Here is a 22816-nt window from a genome sequence, read left to right on the forward strand (position 1 = left end):
CTACAAAATAAAACGGGAAGGGATAATGCCAAATTAATAATGAGTCCCTAGCTACCTGATACTTAAACCACATGAAGACTCAAACAAGAAAGAGAATTTCAAACTATTTTTTCTTATGAACGTCGATGCAAAAATACTCAATAATTTACTCCCAAAACAAATACAAGAACACATCCAAAATACCATCTACTGTTATCAAGTTGGCTTCATTTCAAAGATGCAGGGATGGGTCAACATATGAAATTCCATCAATGTAATCCACCATATAAAGAGTCTGAAATAAAAAAAAACTCACTATATACTGAAAACAATTTTGACCAAATCCAATATTGTAAAGGATAGAAGTATTGGAGAAATTAGGATACAAGGCACTTATTTAAACACAATAAAGTCAATATACAGCAACCTGATAATCAATATCAAATTAAATAGAGAGAAATGTTAAGCAATTACACTAAAATTAAGAACAGAACAAGGGTGTCCACCCTCTCCTTATCCGTTCAATGGAGTATTTAAAGTTTTAGCAAGAAATTGGTAAGTAAGAAGTCAACATATCACTTCAAAGATGATTTGATAATATATATATATATATATATATATATATATATATATGGCACCAAATTTTCTACCATGGAAACCTTAGAGTCACCAAAGTAACTGGAAACAAAAATTACCTCAGATAGATAGATAGATAGATAGATAGATAGATAGATAGATAGATAGATATCAATAAAAGGGCTGAGAAGGAAATTAGGGAAACAACACCTTTTACAACAGCCACAAATAATGTAAAATATTTTGGTGAAACCCTAATAAAGCAAGTGTCAGTTCTGTATGACATGAACTTCAAATATTTGGAGAAATAAATTGAGGAAGATATCAGAAGATGGAAAGGTCACCCTTGCTCATAGATTAGAAGCAATAGCATAGGAAAAATGGCCATTCTCAGCCAGAGCATGACAAGTACAAAAGCAAATGTTAGCAGAAAACCATTGAACTGAGAATGGAGTCCCCATTGGAGAGGTTAGAGAAAGGTTTGAAGGAGCTGGAGGGGCTTGCAATCCCCTAAGAACAACAATACCAACCAACCAGAGTTCCAAGCGACTAAACCACTACCCAAAGAGAACACATGAACAGACCCGTCGCTCCAGCTGCATATGTAGCAGAGGATGGCCTTGTTGGGCACCAATGGGAGGAGAAGCCCAAGGTTGGAACCCCCCTGTGTAGCGGTAAGTCAGGGTGGGGAAGGCGGAAGGGGGGCTGGTTGGGGAGGGGGAACACCCTCATAGAAGAAGAGGGAAAAGGAATGGGATGGGGGCTTATGAACAGGAAACCAGAATAGGAAATAATATTTGAAATGTAAATAAAACAATCCAATAAAAAAGAAAACAAATGGCCATCCTGACTAATACAATTACAGATTCAACACAATTCCTTCAAGTTCTAATGCAATTCTTTACAGACCTTGAAAGAATAATACTCAACATTATATGCAATTTGAAAAAATTCACAAGACAGTTAAAACGGTCATGTACAATAAAAGAATTTTTGGAGGTATCACCATCTCTGATTTCAAGCTTCACTACAGGAAACACTAATAAAAACCTCGTAGCTGTTGCATAGAAACAGAGTGGTTGAATGATGGAATGGAATGGAATGCCCAGGAGTAAATCTACACACCCACAGACACCTGAAATTTGAAAACGGACCAAAAAGTATACAGTGGATAAAAGATATCATTTTCAACAAATGGTGCTGATCTAGCTGAATGCCAACATGGAGAAGAATGCAAATAGATTCATATTCATCATTCTTCAGAAAACTCAAGTCCAAGTGGATCAAATACCTCAATATAAAACTGCATACACTAAATCTGATAGAAGAATAAGTGAGGAATAGCTTGGAGTGCATTGGTACAAGAGAAAACTTCTTGAAAAGATCACCAACAGCTCAGAAATCTAAGATCAACAATTAATAAATGAGGCCTCATGAAACTGAAAAGCTTCTGTAAGGCAAAGAACACTGTTTAAAGGACAAAATGGCAATCTACAGAATGAAAGATTTTTACCAGCTATACCACTGTCAGAGGACTGACATCCAATATATATATCAAGAAACTAGACATCAACAAACCAAATAACCCAATTAAACATGTAATCGAGATCTAAACAGAATTCCCAAGAGAGGAAGCACTCAATGTGCTGAATGTCTACTCAGCAACCTGAGCCTTCAGAGAAATGCACATCAAAACAATTTGAAGATTCCATCTTACGACGAAGAGAATGACTACAATCAAAATCTCAAATGACGGCTTAGGCTGGTAAGGTTTTGTGGTAAGAGGAACACTCCTTTATTTCTGGTAAGAGTTCAAATCTGTACAACCACTTTGGAAATCAATTCAGTAGTTTCTTAGAAAATTTGCAATAGTTCTACCTCAAGATCCTTTTATTCGGTTCCTGGGCACATATCAAAAAGTAATCTACCATACCACAAAAAACACTTGCACAACTGCATCCATTGCAGCTATATTCACAATAGCCAGAATCTAGAAACAACCTTGATGTTCCTCAACCACACATTGTATAATGCAAATGCAGTACATATACACAATGGAGTATTACTCAACCATTACAAACAATACCATGAAATTTTCAGGCGGAAATAAATAGAATAAAAATAGATCATCCTGAGCAAGATAACCGAGACACATTATGACAAACATAGCATATGTGGATATTAGTCAAAAAATACAGAATAACCACACTATAAAACACAGACCCAAAGAAGCTAAGTAACAAGGAAGGTTCATAGGGGGACACTTGAATCTCACTAAGAAGCAAAATATATTAGACATAGAAGGTGGATGGTGAGAATTGATTGGATGTGAGAAGTTGGATATGGGAACAAGAAGGATGAAGAGTAGGAGGGGAAGGACAGAGGGAAGGGAGAGAGTACTTGAGAGACAACTGAATGTGGGGGTCTCTGGAACTTGCGAGAAACTTAGCACAATGAATCTGTGAGGATGGCTGTAGCTTAAGTTTTCTAAGTGGAGATTTACTGACCATCTCTTTACCAGGCAAGACTTCCAATGTAGGGATTGGGACACCAACCCAGCAACAAAAATTTAAACCCACAATGTTTCCTACAGCTGTAAAGGTGGAGCAAAATTTGAGGGAAGGACCAGCCAATGACTGCCCCATCTTGAGATCCATGCCATAAGAAAGAGCCCACCTCTGACACTATTCATTTTATTCTGCTATACTTGCAGGTGGGAAATTAGTATAACTGTCACCAGAGAGGCTTCATCCAGCAACTGAAGGAAACTGATGCAGAGACACACAGCTAAAATTAAGTGGAACTTGAGGAATCCTGTGGAAAAGGCAGAGGAAAAATTGAAGGAACCAGATGGGTCAAAGACACCAAAAGAAAACCTACAGAATCTATATTAATCTGGGCCTATAGAAACTCATAGAGTCTGAATCGCCAAGCAGAGAACATACATGCAATATACCTAGGCCAGTGAATCTATATAACATTTATGCACTGGGTCTTTATCTGGGACCCTATATGGGAGCAGAGGATGTCTTTGACTACATTGCCTGCCTTTAGACCTTATTCTCCTAACTGGACTGTCTTCTCTCGTTCAATAGAAGAAGTTATGCCTAGTTTGCAACTTGATATGCCAAGGCTAATTGACCACCATGTGAGGCCTCCCTTTTCTCAGGAAAAGGGGAAGAGCAGTGGATGGAAGGAGGAGAGTGAAGAGGGTAAGATTGAGAGAGAGTGGGGGGGGGCTGAGATCAGAACCTAAAGTAAATAAATAATAAATATATGCATATATGAATATTTTATTAAGTGGATATTTAAATTGAGAGCTATTTTGAAGTTGTTGTTTATTGAGAACAAAAGCTATAATCAGACTTAATTAAAACTTAGCCTCACTAAAATTAAAAATGTCTCTAATGTTTATGTGTGTATTGTATTTCATGACTTTTGATAAATAACATGATTTTATATATGGAAGCTTATAGCATATATACTATTTTAATAAGGTGTACTATAAACCATTACTTAAATCAATTTATATGCAAAATATAAGCCATGTTCATATTTTTAAAACTCACTGAAGTCAATACCAAATTTTTATTGTTTAGAGAAGACTCTCTAAGCGAGTCTAAGGTTGTCTAAGACCTTCAGACTTCCTATTGCATTTGATTGTATTTTCAGTACATTCCACAGGCTTCTTGACATGCAGATATTTTAGAGGGAATTAATTCTTGAATTTCTTCTTCATGGTGTGTTGGGGGTGGAGTCTATTTCTTTCTTCTCGTGCACAGGATTTCCCACTAGTAGCCTATGTGATAATGAACTACTTACACATGTGCGAATGTAGAGAATAGGCACCAGTTGGATGGTCATTTATTTAGAGTGAGGAAAACGATCTTATAATGTTAGTGATTATGTTAATTACTTCAAAGGGATGGATTGAACATACTGTTAGACAAAACGAGATGTGAGAAGTGTATTGTGTTGCTAAGACACATCGGTGGCAGCCGTGAATGATTTCAAAAAGTAAGCACTAGAAAAATAAGCTAATTGAAGTTATGTAAGGCATTTCTGATGGAGTTTTGATTTATTTTATATCAGGTCTTTGTTATTTTCTTAGATTGTATTTCGATTTTGATATTAATAGCTTATGTGCAATTATATTAGCTTTTCAATATCAAAACTTAATAAATTGTTGCCCTAATATTACTTAGATGAGGCAGAAATCTCCATCCCTCAGAGAAAACCTGGGCATTTCTTGGTCATTTTACTTCTATAATAGTTTTGGGAAGCCCAAAGGCTGCATATAAATTAGCATATAAGCCTGTGGAAGGATGGTGCATGTTTATGTAATGACTAAAATTTAGTGAACAGAATTCTCAGTTCAGGCTAGCTGACAAATGAGAAAAAGAACATAGTTAATTTCCCCTCTGATAGAGGGGAAAAATCATTTACTGCTACCCATCTTAAAATGGATTGTGATATTTAATTATTATTACCTTTTTCTGAATTAATTAAGTAGCTTTAACTTTACTAGATACTTAGGAATATCAACAGTGATGTGGTACATTGCCAGAGGTTGACAATCTAGTTAAACTGCCAGGAAAGCAACCACATGTCAAGTACTCCCAGCAAGAGCAAGGCAGTTAGCTTGAAAAAGACAGAAAGAAATTCAAAGAGACTCTCTATGGCTACTAGCAGGTGACTGACTATTGCTGGATTTCTCCATCATTATACATTTGATTGGCTATGCATATGGAGTTATTTCAAATACCTGGTAAACTTTTGTTTGCTTTTTTTTTACTTCCTCCTTCTTACAACACAAAATGTTTTCTCTCCTCCCAACTAACAATACATTTCCTTCATGAGTAGCAAATTATGTGAATATTAAAATGATTCTCAGTAAAAAAAAAAAACAACATTAAAAGTACAAAAAAGTGGAGGGATGAATTAACAGGAAAGAGCTTGCCACACAAATGTAGACCTCTATACAGATCTCCAGAACCCACATGTCTCTAGGCATTGGAGCACATAGCCAATGCTCCTGTTGTGATATGGGGGGGCGTGGCTCAAAGGCCAGCTAATCATTTATAAAAATCAATGAACAAAGTTGACCTGTTTCAAACAAGAAATAAGGCTGCCCACACTGAGGACTCTGAAGTTGTTCTGGGACATCCATGGATTGTCCTCAAAAGACTGCACTTACACATAACTCAGCATACTACCCATCTCTCACACACACAGTTTTAAAAACAAGTACATACACTATTTTTTAAAAAAAACTTAATTTAGCTTGAAATATAACCAATAATATTTTCTTGTATTTTAAATAAATGTCATCTAAATGGTAGCTATTCCTTCCATGAAAATCAGTTGCTATGTAGAATGGCTTAATTTAGTTTTTGTACATTGTGTACTTATATAAAAACATCATGAATTATATAAGTAAATATAATTTTTCCTGCATAAATTTAAACAGGCAGTTGGATGGTATATTATTCAGGATTATTTAAAGAAACAGAAATTACACACTGCATGTATGTATGTATGTACGTATGTATACATGCATATATATGCATATATATTATTAAAAGAGGGTTTATTAGACTGGCTAATAAATTTGCTGTCCCAGTACAAGCATGGATGTCTTACAACAGAAAGGCTAAGAATCTTGTATTTGTTTAGCCTATGAGGCCGGTATTGGAGATTCAAAGGATTCCTGGCAAGCTACTGGTCTTGAATGAGGGTTGAAATCCTGAAAAATTGGAAATTCATTCGGGTACAGCTCCAGGATAGAATTGCCAGTGAGAATGTGACTGAGCAGTCAAAGAGCTGTTCCATTCTCCCATGTCCTTTTACTTAGACTTCCACTAGAACGTATGGCCCAGATTTAGGGTGCATTGTCCTTCAAATAATTTATGAAAACTTTTCACAAGAATGCCTATCCTGTTAGCTTCTGGATAGATGCACTCAAGCTAACAACCAAGGTTAGCAATCCCAGATGTCAAATTGTAGGAAGTGCTGACTGTCTCTAGTAATTCTCTTCTTTTCACACTTAAGCAAACTTCTTATTTTTCTTTTCCAAAGGATGGGAATTATATGTATTTTGCCTCATCCTGTAATTTAGGTGCCCTATGAGTTGATTCTTTTAAAGGCCAGAAGAGCTCAACGGCTTCAGAAAGGTCTGAGACCTTGGCCTGACTTCCCATTTTCTCTTTGTTAAAGCTTTCATCTTAGATCCATTTCCCTACAGGCTATGTGTCATAGAGAAATAAACCCCAATCCTATTAAAGCCTTGCATTGGATATCTCAGTTATCACAACTTAGCCTGTTCATTAAACAATATAGCCTCTCTTGACGGATATAACACTAAAAGTAAAATTACATTTTAAAAAGTTTTTATAGCCTTCATTTTTCTTATGGGAAAATATTAGAACATATAAATTCCAAGTCTGTGCTCATCTATCCTGCTGGCAAATTGTTTTTAGAAAGTCACTGAATCCCAACCATGCTGGTACTATCAGCAATGCCCCTCCATGCTGCCTTTGCATGGCATGCCTCCCCCTTGCTTTTTCAGTGAAACCCTCTTCCCACTAATATCCATGCTGCTATAAATTTTAGAACCGCTTATAACAATGTCTGCGTTTAGTAAGGAGGAAAGGAGTCCAGAATGTTTCCATGGGCAATGGTTCTGGCTGCTAAGCATGACAACCTGAGTTCAATCTTTGGACCAAGATTAAAAGGAGAAAACCGACTTCTGGATGTTATAATTTAACCTTCACATATGCACCTCAGCATATGTGACAGAAACGAATAAATCAATTCTATAAGACTTAGGTTATTTAATAGTAATGTTGTTATTTTGCAGATACTCTAAAAGTGATGACTTTTACAATCTTCAAACCTAACTTTTTCTCCGTAGATGTTTTTCGCTATTGACTTTTCTTTGATTGGCTAACACTCTTTCCCCAAATAAAGGGATCTGTGAGGTTGTAATCCTGTATGCTCATATTATTACACCATAAACTAGAGTTAAAATTGTGTTCATTCCTAGCGATATAAGATTTACTTTTGTATTAAAGAGGCATTTTATAAGTAAAAAAATCAATAAATGACATAACTCAATGAGAAAATAAAACTATTTTTTCCTTAGAGAAACTGTTTTATAACTGTAGAGACTTACAGTCACAAAGGACACTTTGTATTGACAGAACTCTCCTTTTCAAATGTTCCTCAACCAGCATGTACTGTCAAGGAAGAATGCTTTACATCGGCACCTTCCAAGCACAGAAACTCTTCTTCAAAGGCATCACAGTATCTCCCTGTCCCACACTTTTATACTTTGCATTTTTGCTGTTTTTCTTAACCCCATTTACACAAGGTTTAGAAAAATCCAGTCTTTGGCATGCATGTGCGATTAGCACAGAGCAAATAGCATTACTATGCATTTCTGAACATAAGCGACCAGAATAGATTTTAATGTTTCAGCATAGGCCACACACCTGTCCACAGAGATGAGTTTTTCTGCATGGTGTGCACTCCAGCGGGCTCACCGTTTGTTGTTCCTTGTATGAAACACCACATGTGGCGACAGTTTGCCCCTCTGTCACTGTTGTACCTTTTGTAACTGTTTTATTCAGCAAAAATTCATGTATCTTACTCTGCATTAATCCACTCCATTGCATTCTATGATTGATTTGCTCACTGCTTTGTTGCTTTTAGTAATTCATAAACAAGCTTCAGTGCTTCACATAATCAGCACACGTGTATGCTCATATACTCCACAGTCACACTGAATGAATTGAGTTTGTCCTCAGTCTTTTGGTTCTACTTCCTTTTTCTGCTCCCCTTGTCATCTTCCTCTAGCATGAACCTGTGGTAACATACTTTCATGGAGGGAGGAACTATAGAGAGATGACTGAGACTCATCATGTCAGACACTTATACCCAAGGATAGGGAAAGGAAGAGAAAACAAGTAAAGCCAGTAAAATAGGGTGTTTTAATTTCTGCTTCTTTTTTGGCAACTCATAACCACTTGTAGTCCCAGATCTGGGGGATCAAATAGTCTTGACTGGAATGGGCATTCACCTCCACGCATGTGACATACACACATATACAGACATATACATGTACATAAATAAAGATGACGATGAGTCTTTATGTTATCTTAAAGCCAAGTTCTGTCTTATGGAACACTGTAACTAAGCGATTCATTTTATAACTCTGAGGAAATGGCAAATCAAATGAGAGAAAAGCGTCTCAGCCTCTCAACACTCTCAGAGATTCTTCTCAACTTCTCAAAGATTAGTGGGCATCGACCTCTAGGCATGCAGCAGCTGTTTGTTTCGTCATTGCTTCCTGGTATTCTTCCTTCAGCCTTTAAATGGCTTCTCCAACTATGTCATTCCATATCATGGTGTTCATTAAATAAAAGGATTAAGTATTTTATTCTGTATCTTCCTTAATGGATCACTGCTTTTGTAAGTGATAATTGTCAATCTTCTTTTGACATGCTTAAATGAAAATGACTGACCACAAGTCTCATGTCAGTCCTAAAATCCATTGACTTGCAATATGCAATTTTATGTATGTATATAGTAAAATCTAGATAGATTAGTTACATAGTTTGTGCATAGCCTGCTCATGATGTAAGCCATAAGACTTGGTGTATTTTATATGAGTTCGATATGTAGCTCTTATATCTACGCCCATGGTTTATACAATGTAAAAATTTAAACTCACAATGTTTCCTTAATGCAATTCCATAATTATGCTTAAACTTTGAAGAGGGTTTAAAAGTTTACTACTGGGATTGGTGAAGTAGCTCAGTTGGTAAAGTACTTGCCATATCTTAACAGCAACCTAAATTTAATTCCCAGAATTAACATAAAGATCCAGACAGGGTCACATATTCTTATAATCCCAGTGCTCAGGAAAGAGAGGCAAGTGGATCTCTAGTGCTCCCGCCCAATCAGCTTGACTAGCCCTGTATGTAAGCTTCAGGCCACTGAGATACCTCAATAAGGAAAAACAAACAAACAAACAAACAAAAACAAAAATGCTAATGGTGGATGGCACCTGAGAAGGAATAACACATGAAGTTATCTTTTGCTCTCTACAGATATGTACACATACGCATGTACACACACACACACACACATGCACACACACACACACACGCACACATGCACACACATGCACACACACATGCACACACTTGCACACACATGCACACACACAGACACACCAAACACACACACACATGCACACACACACACACACACTTGCACACATACAGACACATCGAGAGAGAGAGAAAGAGAGAGAGAGAGAGAGAGAGATTAATAAAGACTTGTCTAAAACATCTAGATTTTGACAAAAATAGAGCATAGGAAATGTATCCCAAAGCAGCAAACATTGATTTTAACAACAGTTTTCTTTGTCATTTCCATCTCTCTCATTGACAGATGAATCCCATAAAAAGAGCTTCCACACAGAATTTGGAATTTGGACAACTCATAATCATTCAGTTATCTCTGAGAGCTATCACAGCATCAGAGATAAGCCTCTGGCGGTTTATTTGTCATTTCAGTGGATGTTTATACAGCTATGTTTTTATGGGGTGAGGGAGGAGAACTTTCTGAGTTGATGGGAAAAATATTGTATCCACACAGGGGATTAAATACTTAGGATGATCTTAAAGATAACTGGTTTTTGCTTGAAACAGTACAGACCAAGTTAGGTGGATGGGAAAGATAAGTCTTAGTCCTGAGAATTAAATCAAGGAGGGACAGAAAGACAGCACAGTGACTAGGATTTGTTCTAAATGTGCTGTCAAGTAAAAGCTAAGTGAATTAAAAGGTAGTTATATTTCAAATTAGATAAGCTCCTTCTCAAGTTTGCGACATTTAAAATGTACCCACAAGTCTTTGGGAGTATGTGGTTGTAACTGTATAATTTTCCTTGTGACACAAAATAAGCTACAGGAACTAATAATCTTTCATTTCTAAAATAGAAATATATGATGCAGAAATATATTTCTAGTACTAAAGCAGTCTTCAGGGCATCAATTTTTTTTCATAATAGGAAGTGGCAGCAGTAGGCGATGATATTTTCCCAGTATAAAACAGAATGGAATGATCTTTTGCAAGTATAATGCCTAGACTCTATTGGTCCTGATGCAGGAAGCAAAACAATTTACATATTTTAATTTAGAGGTTAGAAACCCCTGTCAAAGCAACAGCTTGGACCAGGTCAGGAAGGAGAATTCGAGAAGAGAGAAATAATTGAAAAGGCAGTTCCCAACAAAATGAAATTTGTCTCCTTGTCACTTAAGGTTGTCTTCTTGTCTTTCTGTGGGAGCAAGGTCAGTGTAAGACTGAAGGGTGGGCAGAACATGGCGGATCACTAAGGACCAAAGGATAATTTTTCTTTAATAACAGTGGCAATTGCAATATATATTTATGAGGGGGAGAGGAAAAGAAAGCATACAGCTTCCCGCTTAAGAGGCAGCAGGTGACCTTTGAGGGAAAGCTTGCAGACACATTCAGGTAGATCTAAAGTTTGTCTTCAAAGACAAACAGATTACATAGGCAATGAAATACTTAATGAAATAATTCAGTGTGACATATTGATATTGAAGGCTGCAAGGCAGAAAAGGCTTTGTGACAAAATTAAGGAATGTCTGTCTTGAATCGGTTCCACTCCTTTCTCTGGGAGTCTGAAACGAGGCCAGCTCAAGCAGTGGATCCTGTGTTGTTTCTCTTTCTGGGTCTATCCTAAAGTGTAGATGTTAATGTGAAGTTCAACACCTGTAGCCAGAGGAAAATTGCACTGTAATACATTCCAAAGAGGATTAAGTTATGGAATGATTGTATGGGTATATTTTGAAGAGGATTTAATCTCTCCAATGTCATATGTATTTTTGCATTATTGAAAAATCCTGGGGCAATAAGAAAGTTGGAAATTAGGCCTGCTGAATGTTGGTCTGGCATAGAGGAATTGGAGGATAGCCCCATCTATTATGATGTAAGGACAGTAGGCAAACTTTAGTTTTGAGGATAAACATTTACACAGTATCTGGAACTATTAAAAAGCCCCACTTTGAGAATGTGAAGATAAGTATTTCCTGTTCATAAAATAATACAGGAAAAGGAAAGAAAAATAACCTGAAAAGCAGCACACATTACTTGTATGATAATATTGTGTTTTATTCAGAGAAGGACCACTCCCTTCTCTGCTCAGGAAGTTCTGAAAAGACTATAAAGCATTTTTTGTAGGTTACTTAACCTAAAGTTACTCTGAGACTCAAAAAATATGCATGAAGTAATGAAACGGAAACTGTTAGTATTCTAATCAACACACATAGGAGCAGTGATCTCTGGAAAAAGTTACTGTCTGAAATCTCCTAAGGTGAACCTGATGGTTCCAAGAAGAGAATCCATGTTCCAACTCTGTGCATCATGAGAGCAGTCTGAGAACTGTCACTATTAACAGCCTCCACACATAAACCACAGGAGGGTGAGATCCTTATAGCAAGGCCACTCTCCACAGGAAATATGGCAGTAAAGGCTAATGAGCTAATTCATAACCTAGATGAGTATTATATCACCAAGTGACATCGATCACTACCTCTTTCTAGTTCTTTAATACTGAGATGGTCTTTCTAAGTTGCTTTGGAGGGAAAAGGTGCAGGAACTCATTTTAGGACAGTTATAAACTGATCATGCTCCTTCCTCGCCTTTCCAAATAGCTGGCATTATAGGCCAATACCACCAGGCCTAGCTAGAAGTAAAGGTATGAGTGTAAGTGTGTGTGTGTGTGTGTGTGTGTGTGTGTGTGTGTGTGTGTGTGTGTGTGTTGGCATAAGTATATGCTTTTATTTCTATGTACAAGAAGGACAGGGGACAGCCTTTAATGTCATACCTCAGAGGCCATATCTCAGGAAACTTCTACTCTTGTTGAGAGAGAGATTTTTGAACTATTTAGACACTTCGTTCTGGCCAGAAAGCACTTTTACTTCCTTTATTCCTCTACATCTACTGAACCATGGTAGGCTTTTTTTCCCTGTAGGTGCTATGGATCAGAATCAAACTGAAGTCCTCAGGCTTGCCATACAATGCATTGCTGACTGAATTATCCCTCAACTTTAAAAACAGATTTTCATAAAACTATTTTTGCCCATAGCATTTCCTTATAATGAAAACCAAGAGGGCAGCTTATCAATACTTTCTCTTCTACAAAAGTTCTGTGAAAAGACAGCAGACACGAGAGTGCTACCAAATAGAATCACCTCCTTAAAGACCAGTTATAGCTAGTCAGAAGGCACAGTTCCCAGGATACACAGTGGCTCAGGAGAGAAGCAGCAGTAACTGACATCAAAGATACAAGGAGGAATTTATGGCTATAATGTTGGCACTCATCCTGGATCAGTCTCTGCATCTTTTCCTTATAACAGACAGTAAATAAATAAATAAATAAATAAATAAATAAATACGAAATTAAAAAATTTAAAAAATGAATGGAGGTTAATCCCGGCACACAGCTCCCGGCTCCCAAACCTCGTGGAAGAGAGACCTGATTGCCCAGAAGCATGGGCAATCTTGAGACTGCAGGGCAGGAGAGACCACCACTTCTGCCCACCTTTGCCCACATGCTTGGCACAAGAAGAAACTGTATAGGGCCTATGGGCATGGGAAGATTGCAGCAGTCAAGCTGCAGGAGGCCTGTGGTCCAGACTGTGCCCGGATCTGAAAGGACCCTGTCAAAGAGCTCCTGTCACCCAAGTCCTGTGGGAGGGAGAGCTAGAACTTCAGAGGGGCAGACATGCCTGGGAAACCAGAGAGACTACTCCCTGCACACATTTCTGACTGTAGAGGAAAACACCTAGCGCCATCTCGGCTGCCTGCGCAAAGGGACCTAGGAGAAGTAGGGGCAGGCCCTCGGTTCCTGCCCACAGGCACAGCTGAAAGCAAGTGGACAAGAATGACTACACCTCTGAGAGTAGAGCACTCTGTTACATGACTGGCTGAAAGAAAACAGGAAAACAGGTCTACAGTACTCCTGGCACACAGGCCTATAGGACAGTCCATCCACAGTCAGAAATAGCAAAACAACATAACACCAGAGACAACCTGAGGGTGAGAGGCAAGCACAGGAACCCAAGCAACAGAAACCAAGACTACATGGCATCATCAGAGCCCAATTCTCCCACCAAAGCAAACACTGAATATCCGAACACACCAGAAAACCAAGATCTAGATTTAAAATCACATTTGATCATGATGATGAAAGACTTTAAGAAAGATATAAAGAACTCCCTTAGAGAAATGCAGGAAAACACAAGTAAAAAAGTAGAATCCCTTGGAGAGGAAACACAAAAATCCCTGAAAGAATTACAGGAAAACACAATCAACAGGTGAAGGAATTGAAAATGGAAATAGAAACAATAAAGAAAGCACAAAGGGAGACCAACCTGGATATAGAAAACCAAAGGAAGAGACAAGGAGCCATAAATACAAGCATCACCAACAGAATGCAAGAGATAAAAGAGAGAATTTCAGGAGCAGAAGATTCCATAGAAATCATCGACACAACTGTCAAAGATAATGTAAAATGAAAAAAGCTACTGTCCCAAAACATAGAGGAAATCCAGGACACAACGAGAAGATCAAACCTAAAGATAATAGGTATAGAAGACAGTGAAGACTCCCAACCCAAAGGACCAGTAAATATCTTCAACAAAATCATAGAAGAAAACTTCCTTAACCTAAAGAAAGAGATGCCCATAAAAAAAAGAAAGAAAAACAAGAAGCCTACAAATTCCAATAATTGGACCAGAAAAGAAACTCCCCCTGTCACATAATAGTCAAAACACCAAATGCACAAAACAGAGAAAGAATATTAAAAGCAGTAAGGGAAAAACATCAAGTAACATATAAAGGCAAACCTATCTGAATTACACCAGACTTCTCACAAGAGACGATGAACATCAGAAGATCCTGGACAAATGTCATACAGATCCGAAGAGAATACAAATGCCAGTCCAGGTTACTGTATCCAGCAAAACTCTCAATTTACATAGATGGAGAAACCAAGATAATCCATGACAAAACCAAATTTACACAATATCTTTCTACAAATCCACACAAATCCTACAAATGATAATAAACGTAAAGCCCAACACAACGAGGCAAGCTACACCCTAGAAAAAGCAAGAAACTAATCGTATTGCAACAAAACAAAGAGAAGACAAACACACAAACATCATTTCACTTCGAAATAGGAAGATAACAGGAAGCAACAATCACTATCCCTTACTATCTCTCAACATCCATGGACTCCATTCCCCAGTAAAAAGACACAGATTAACACAATGGATATGTAATGAGGACATATCATTTTGCTGCCTACAGGAAACAAAACTCAGAGACAAAGACAGACATTACCTCAGAGTAAAGGCTGGAAAACGACTTTCTAAGGAAGTGGTCTGAAGAAGCAAGCTGGAGTAGGCATTTTAATATTGAATAAATTCGATTTTCAACGAAAAGTCATCAGTAAAGATAAAGAAGGACACTTCATATTTTTAAAGGAAAAATCCACCAAGATGAACTCCCAATCCAAAATATCTATGCTCCAAATACAAGGGCACCTACATACATAAAAGAAACTTTACTAAAGCTAAAAGCGCACATTGCACCTCACACAATAATAATAGAAGATTTCAACATCAATGGACAGATCATGGAAACAAAAATTAACCAGCAACATAGACTAACAGAAGTTATGAACCAAATGGATTTAACAGATATTTATAGAACATTCGATCCTAAAACAAAAGATATACATTGTTCTCACCACCTCATGGTACTTTCTCCAAAATTGACCATACAATTGGGCACAAAACAGGCCTCAACAGATACAGAAAGATAGAAATAATCCCATGCGTCCTATCAGACCACCATGGGCTAAAGCTGGTCTTCAGTAACAATAAGGAAGAACGTCCACATATACATGGAAGTTGAGCCATGCTCTACTCAATGATAACCTAGTGAAGGAAGAAGTAAAGAAGGAAATTAAAGACTTCTTAGAATTTAATGAAAATGAAGGTACAACATACCCAAACTAATGGGACACAATGAAAGCTGTGCTAAGAGGAAAACTCATAGCTCTGAGTGCCTGCAGAAAGAAACAGGGGAGAGCATATATCAGCAGCTTGACAGCACACCTAAAGGATGTAGAACAAAAAGCAAATATATCAAGAAGAAGTAGAAGGCAGGAAATAATCAAACTGAAATCAACCAAGTAGAAACAAAAGGACTGTACAAAGAATCAACTGAACCAAAAGCTGGTTCTTTATGAAAATCAACAAGATAGATAAACCCTTAGCCAGACTGACTGTAGGACAAAGAGAGTTTGTCCGAATTAACAAAATCAGAAATGAAAAGGGAGATATAATTACAGAATCAGAGGAAATTCAAAAATTCATCAGATCCTACTACAAAAGCCTATATTCAACAAAACTTGAAAATTTGTAGGAAATGGACAATTTCCTAGATAGATACCAGGTACCGAAGTTAAATCAGGAACAAATAAACCATTTAAACAACCCCATAACTCCTAACGAAATAGAAGCAGTCTTTAAAGGTCTCCCAACCAAAAAGAGCCCAGGTCCAGATGGGTTCAGTGCAGAATTCTATCAGACCTTCATAGAAGACCTCATATCAATACTATCAAAACTATTCCACAAAATTGAAATGGATGGAGTGCTACCAATTTCCTTATATGAAGCCACAATTACTCTTATACCTAAACCACACAAAGACCCAACAAAGAAAGAGAATTTCAGACCAATTTCCCTTATGAATATCAATGCAAAAATACTGAATAAAATTGTTGCAAACCGAATCAAAGAACACATCAAACAGTCATCCAACATTTTCAAGCTTCATCCCAGGTATGCAGGAATGGTTTAACATATGGAAAACCACGAATGTAGTCCACTATATAAACAAACTGAAAGATAAAAACCACAGGATCATTTCATTAGATGCTGAGAAAGCATTTGACAAAATTCAACACCTCTTCATGATAAAAGTCCTAGAAAGAACAGGAATTCAAGGCACATACCTAAACATAGTAAAAGCCATAAGCAGCAAACCAGTAGCTAAATATTAATCTAAAAGGAGAGAAACTTGAAGCAATCCCACTAAAATCGGGGACTACACAAGGCTGCCCACTCTCTCCCTACTTATTCAATATAGTTCTAGAAGTCCTAGCCAGAGAAATAAGACAGCAAAAGGAAATCAAAGTGATACAGATTGGAAAGGAAGAAGTCAAAATATCACTATTTGCAGATGATATGATAGTATATTTAAGTGACTCCAAAAGTTCCACTAGAGAACTCCTAAACCTGATAAGCAACATCAGCAAAGTGGCTGGGTGTAAAATTAACTGAAATAAATCAGTAGCCTTCTCTACACAAAAGAGAAACAAGCTGAGAAAGAAATTAGGGAAATGACACCCTTCATAATAGTACCAAATAATACAAAATACCTTGATGTGACTTTAACCAAGCAAGTGAAAGATCTGTCAGGTAAGATCTTCAAGCCTCTGAAGAAAGAAATTGAAGAAGATCTCAGAAGATAAAAAGATCTCACATGCTCATGGATTGGCTGGATTAATATAGTAAAAATGGCCATTTTACCAAAAGCGATCTTCAGATTCATTGCAATCCCCATCAAAATACCAATCCAATTCTTCAGAGAGTTAGACAGACAATTTGCAAATTCATCTGGAATAACAAAAAACCCAGGATAGCTAAAACTATCCTCAACAATAAAAGGATTTCTGGGGAAATCACTATCCCTGAACTCAGAGCAATAGTGATAAAAACTGTATGGTGTTGGTACAGAGACAGGCAGATAGACCAGTGGAATAGAATTGAAGACCCAGAAATGAACCCACACACCTATGGTCACTTAATTTTTGACAAAGGAACCAAAACCATCCAATGGAAAAAATATAGCATTTTCAGCAAATGGTGCTGGTTTAACTGGAGCATGTAGAAGATTGCAGATTGATCCATTCTTATCACCCTGTACAAAGCTTAAGTCCAAGTGGATCAAGGACCTCCACATCATACCAGATACACTCAAACTAATAGAAGAAAAATTGGGAAGAATTTCGAGCACATGGGCACTGGAGCAAATTTCCTGAACAAAACACCAATGGCTTATGCTCTAAGATCAAGAATTGACAAATGGGATCTCATAAAGCTATAAATCTTCTGTAAGGCAAAGGACACTGTGGTTAGGACAAAGCGGCAACCAACAGATTGGGAAAAGATCTTTACAAATCCTACAACTGATAGAAGGCTTATATCCAAAATATACAACAACTCATGAAGTTAAACTGTAGAAAGATAAATAATCCTATTAAAAAATGGGGTTCAGAGGTAAACAAAGAACTCACAGCTGAGGAATATCGAATGTCTGAGAAGCACCTAAAGAAATTTTCAACGTCTTTAGTCATAAGGGAAATGAAAATCAAAACAACCCTGAGATTCCACCTCACACAAATCAGAATGGCTAAGATCAAAACTCTGGCGACAGCAGATGCTGGCCAGGATGTGGAGAAAGAGGAATACTCCTCCATTGTTGGTGGGATTGCAGACTGGTACAACCATTCTGGCAATCAGTCTGGAGGTTTCTCAGAAAATTGGACATTGAAGTACCTGAGGACACAGCTATACCTCTCTTGGACATATACCCAAAAGATGCCCCAACATATAAAAAAGACACGTGCTCCACTATGTTCATAGCAGCCTTATTATAGCCATAAGCTGGAAAGAACCCAGATGCCCTTCAACAGAAGAATGGAAACAGAAAATGTGATACATCTACACAATGTAACTCAGCTATCAGAAACAATGACTGTATGAAATTGCTAGGCAAATGGATGGAACTGTAAAATATCATCATGAGTGAGGTAACCCAATCACAGAAAAACACACATAGTATGCACTCATTGATAAGTGGATAGTAGCCCAAATGCTCAAATTACCCTAAACGCACAGAATACAGGAAACCCAAGAAGGATGACCAAAATGTGAATGCTTCAGTCCTTCTTTAAAAGGGGAAGAAGAATACCCTTGAGAGGGGACAGGTAGGCAAAGTTTAGAACAGTAGCTAAAAGTACGCCCATTCAGAGCCTGCCCCTCATGTGGTCCATACATATACAGCCACCAAACTAGATAAGATGGATGAAGCAAAAAGTGGACATGGACAGGAACTGGATGTAGACCTCTCCTAAGAGACATAGCCAGAATATGGCAAATACAGAGGCGAATAACAGCAGCAAACCACTGAACTGAGGACAGGATTCCCGTTGAAGGAATAAGAGAAAGGACTGGAAGAGCTGAAGGGGCTTGAGACCACATATGAAGAACAACACCTACCAACCAGAGCTACCAGGGACTAAGCCACTACCCAAAGACTATATATCGACTGACCTTGGGCTCCAACTGCATAAGTAGCAACGAATAGCCTAGTAAGGGCACCAGTGGAAGGGGAAGCCCTTGGTTCTGCCAAGGGTGGACCCCAGTGAACGGGATTCTTCAGGGGAGGGCGGTAATGGGGGAAAAATTGGGAGGGGAACACCCATATAGAATATAAGGGGGAGGGGTTCGGTGGATGTTGGCCTGGAAACTGGGAAAGGGAATTACATTTCAAATGTAAATAAGAAATATCCAATTTAATAAAGATGGAAAAAAATGACTGGAGGCCCCATGGTGTTTAGAATCCTGATGGGCTGGGTGGGGTGGGGACACCAAGTGCAAACAGTGGTGATGTTGAGGAGGAATGGGATGGGTAGGAAAGTGGCTTGGGAGAGGAATAAAATTTTGACTTTGAAAAAAAAAATAAATAAATAATAAAGCATCATAAAATTTGCCTATAAAACCTGGGGTGCAACTGCGTAGGTAGCAATGAATAGCCTAATAAGGGCACCAGTGGAAGGGATAACCCTTGGTTCTGCCAAGACTGAACCTCCAGTGAATGGGATTGTTGGGGGGAGGGCGGTAATGAGGGGAGGATGGGGAGGGGAACAACCATATAGAAGGGGAAGTGAAGGGGTTAGGGGGATGTTGGCTTGGAAACCGGGAAAGGGACTAAAAATTGAAATGTAAATAAGAAATATCCAATTTAATAAAGATGGAGGGAAAAAAACTGTTCTCTACTACAAGAAAAAATATTAACCATTTTTGATGATCACCAGCCAGGCAGGTATCTCCTGCTTCTCCAGCTTCTCTCTGCTACCTGGCTAGTGTCTGTGAGACTGGAGCAGGGTTTTGATTTCAAGAAATAGTTCCAGTTTGACAGTATAGGAAATGGCAAGTCCTACATCTATTCAGGCCTTCTCAGAACCACTTCCACAAGGTATAGTTGCCTGTCTGCTCTTGTTCATCAAATCCCAATGGATCTTCGGTGCTGTTGAAATGGGTCTTCAACTCTTCAGGTAACAGTATCATAAAGTAAACTGGAAAGTTTGACTTGATGGAAGCCACCATCCTGTCAGGTCCTTTAGTCATTGTTTGGTTAGCTGTACATTGTATTAGTCAAGTTTTTAAATATATGATACTCTTTGATTGAAAGAAAGAGGAATTTATTTTGTTCACACTGGAAGAGATATAGTCCGTCTTGGTAGGGAAGTTATACTGTGGCTCATGACAGCAGGAACAAGAGGCTGTGATTCTTCACATTTCTATGAATCAAGAAGCAGAGGGCAGGGGCTGTTGACCATCATTTCCTTTTCTTCTTTTCCTTTTAAAAGACACAATCTGTGTCCCGGCCCATTGACTAGTACTATACATCATAAGAGTGGATTTTGCCTTCTCGAATCATCTGATAATCTTTAGAAACATCTTTGTAGACACAAATAGAAGTGTGTCTCCCAGGTTATCTTAAATTCAGGTAAAATTATATAATTCTCTTTATTAAAATATAAGTACAAGTTGAGAACTTGAGTATGAAATTCAAAATCCAAATACTGTAAAATCTGACTGTTTTGACCACCAGTGTGGCATCACCAGTAGACAACCTGCTCCTGACCTGTGAGGTCTCCCTCAAGACACTGGTGACTAAAACTATTGTGTAAAAGGACATTTGGGAAGATAGGTGCAATGAATATGTAAAACGAAATTGTTATTTTCTTTAAACATTCTAAGACTTTTCATTAAATTCATACATCTATGCCAATATCTGGGGGGAGAGGGGAAATGTGAATATTTCTGGTTCCAAATGTTTTAAATAAGAAATATCCAATCTATAATATGCTACCCACAAAAAGAGAGACTGTTTGGTTTGCAATTTTTGCCTGATATTATATTGACTAGAATACATGTACACCTAAGACTCTTGTGGCAAAATATGCTGTCCATTTTATAAAAATTTTATTAGCTTTAATTTGCAGATTAAAAAATTATTATTAGTTGTTTACTTATATGTTGTGTCTGTGTGTGCACACTGGTCCACAAGATTGCATCATGGTGGACTCAAGGAATTCACAGAGAAGTTGCTAGAGTCTCTTCTCCCCTTCTGCTATGGTTGTACTGGGAATTGAACTTGGATTGTCAGTCGTGGTGGCAGCTCTTCTGGATTGAATCATGTCACTAGCTCTTCCTTTTTCCCTCCCTCCCTCCCTCCTTCCCTCCTCCCCTCTCTCCCTCCCTTCCTCCTCTTTCTCCCTCCTTCCCTCCTTTCTTTCTTTCTTTTCTTCCTTTCTTCCTCTTTCCTTCTTTATTTCCTTCTATCCTCCCTCACCCTCCCTTCTTTCCTTCCTTTTCCTCCTCTTCTTCCTCCTTTTCCCCCATATGTGGCTCTGATCCCACCGAAACTTATGCTAATCCTTCTGTCTTGGCCTCAAAAATACTAGCAATATAGGCATGAATCTGAGCTACATCCCCTCCCTTAATTTTTTGACTTTGAAAGATGAAAGCAAATAGAGTTTGAGCTGAGAAGTTTTCCATTTCTGGATCTCTAGTTTGCTGGAGTACTCTGCTGATAGTTCAAATTGGCACTAGCAGATCAGTGTGGAGAAAGTTGTATTACATTTTGCCTTCTTCCACCTGCAATTTAGTAAAATTTCAAAATTAGGTTTCAAATGGAAAAACACATTAAAATGTAGAAAGTGCCTCTGACGTGAAGCCTGTATAATTTTAATTCTATAAACTCTCCTAAACCATATATATATATATATATATATATATATATATATATATATATAGTGGTCGAAGGGATAATAATGTGAATTACAATAAAGCCTTGATAACCCCCCTTATACACATACATCAATGTACCTGAGAATAAAAAGATTCATACTGAGAAAATGGGACTTAGGTCTATTTGATAAATTACTACAGACTATTTGAATATTCCATTAGCAAAATAATACCTCATTATGAATCTCAGAAGAATGTACCATAATTACAATGGTACTATCCTCCCTCAGGGGTTGGGCAGAATACAGATGTTAAAAAATGATAGCTATTTAAGCAATGTTACAGAAAAATGCCCCAAAACAAACTGAGAGGTTATGATTCTTGATTCCAATAAGATTATTTTTGCAGTTTCCAACAGCTTTAATTAGCTTGATGTGTTTATACAAAGTGAGGGCTGGTCACATTCTTGGATTCACGTGAGCACATGCTTCTATTGAGTATGAGGGAATTGAGATGGGGGAATTATCTCAGTGTCTGTTTAATTTCTCCATGAAGATGGGTATATGGGAGAGTATGGAGAAAGGGAAGAGAGTGGGGAATGATGGAATTAGATTACAATCTCAAAGACATTTTTAAAAAGAAGAAAAAAATGTTTATCCAGATAACAAATTTACAAGACACATACCTAGTGTTGTCTGTGAGGCAAGCATACATATATACTTATCCCAAGTGAAAATGTTATTAGAAACTGCATGCATGATAAGGTAAATAAATGAGGGATGTGGTGAAAAACAAGGAATAGAAAGGAACCCAACAGAGGAGGTAAACTGACTGAAGAAACCAAGTATTGCTACCAGTATAAACTCTTTTCCCTTTGCTTAAGCCTGCAAATCACACCCCATACTTGATGTCTTGCTACATTTGGACTGTCTTGAGTTTGGAGTCAGTCTGGGCTTCATAGAGAGTTCTAGGATAGCTAGAGGTAGAATGAGAAGCCTGGAACATTACTTATTTCTCATTCTTTCTTTTACTCTTTTTCTTTCTTTCTTTTT

This window comes from Rattus norvegicus, chromosome 17 (assembly GCF_021556685.1).
Source record: "Rattus norvegicus strain SHRSP/BbbUtx chromosome 17, alternate assembly SHRSP_T2T, whole genome shotgun sequence".
Lineage (NCBI taxonomy): Eukaryota > Metazoa > Chordata > Mammalia > Rodentia > Muridae > Rattus > Rattus norvegicus.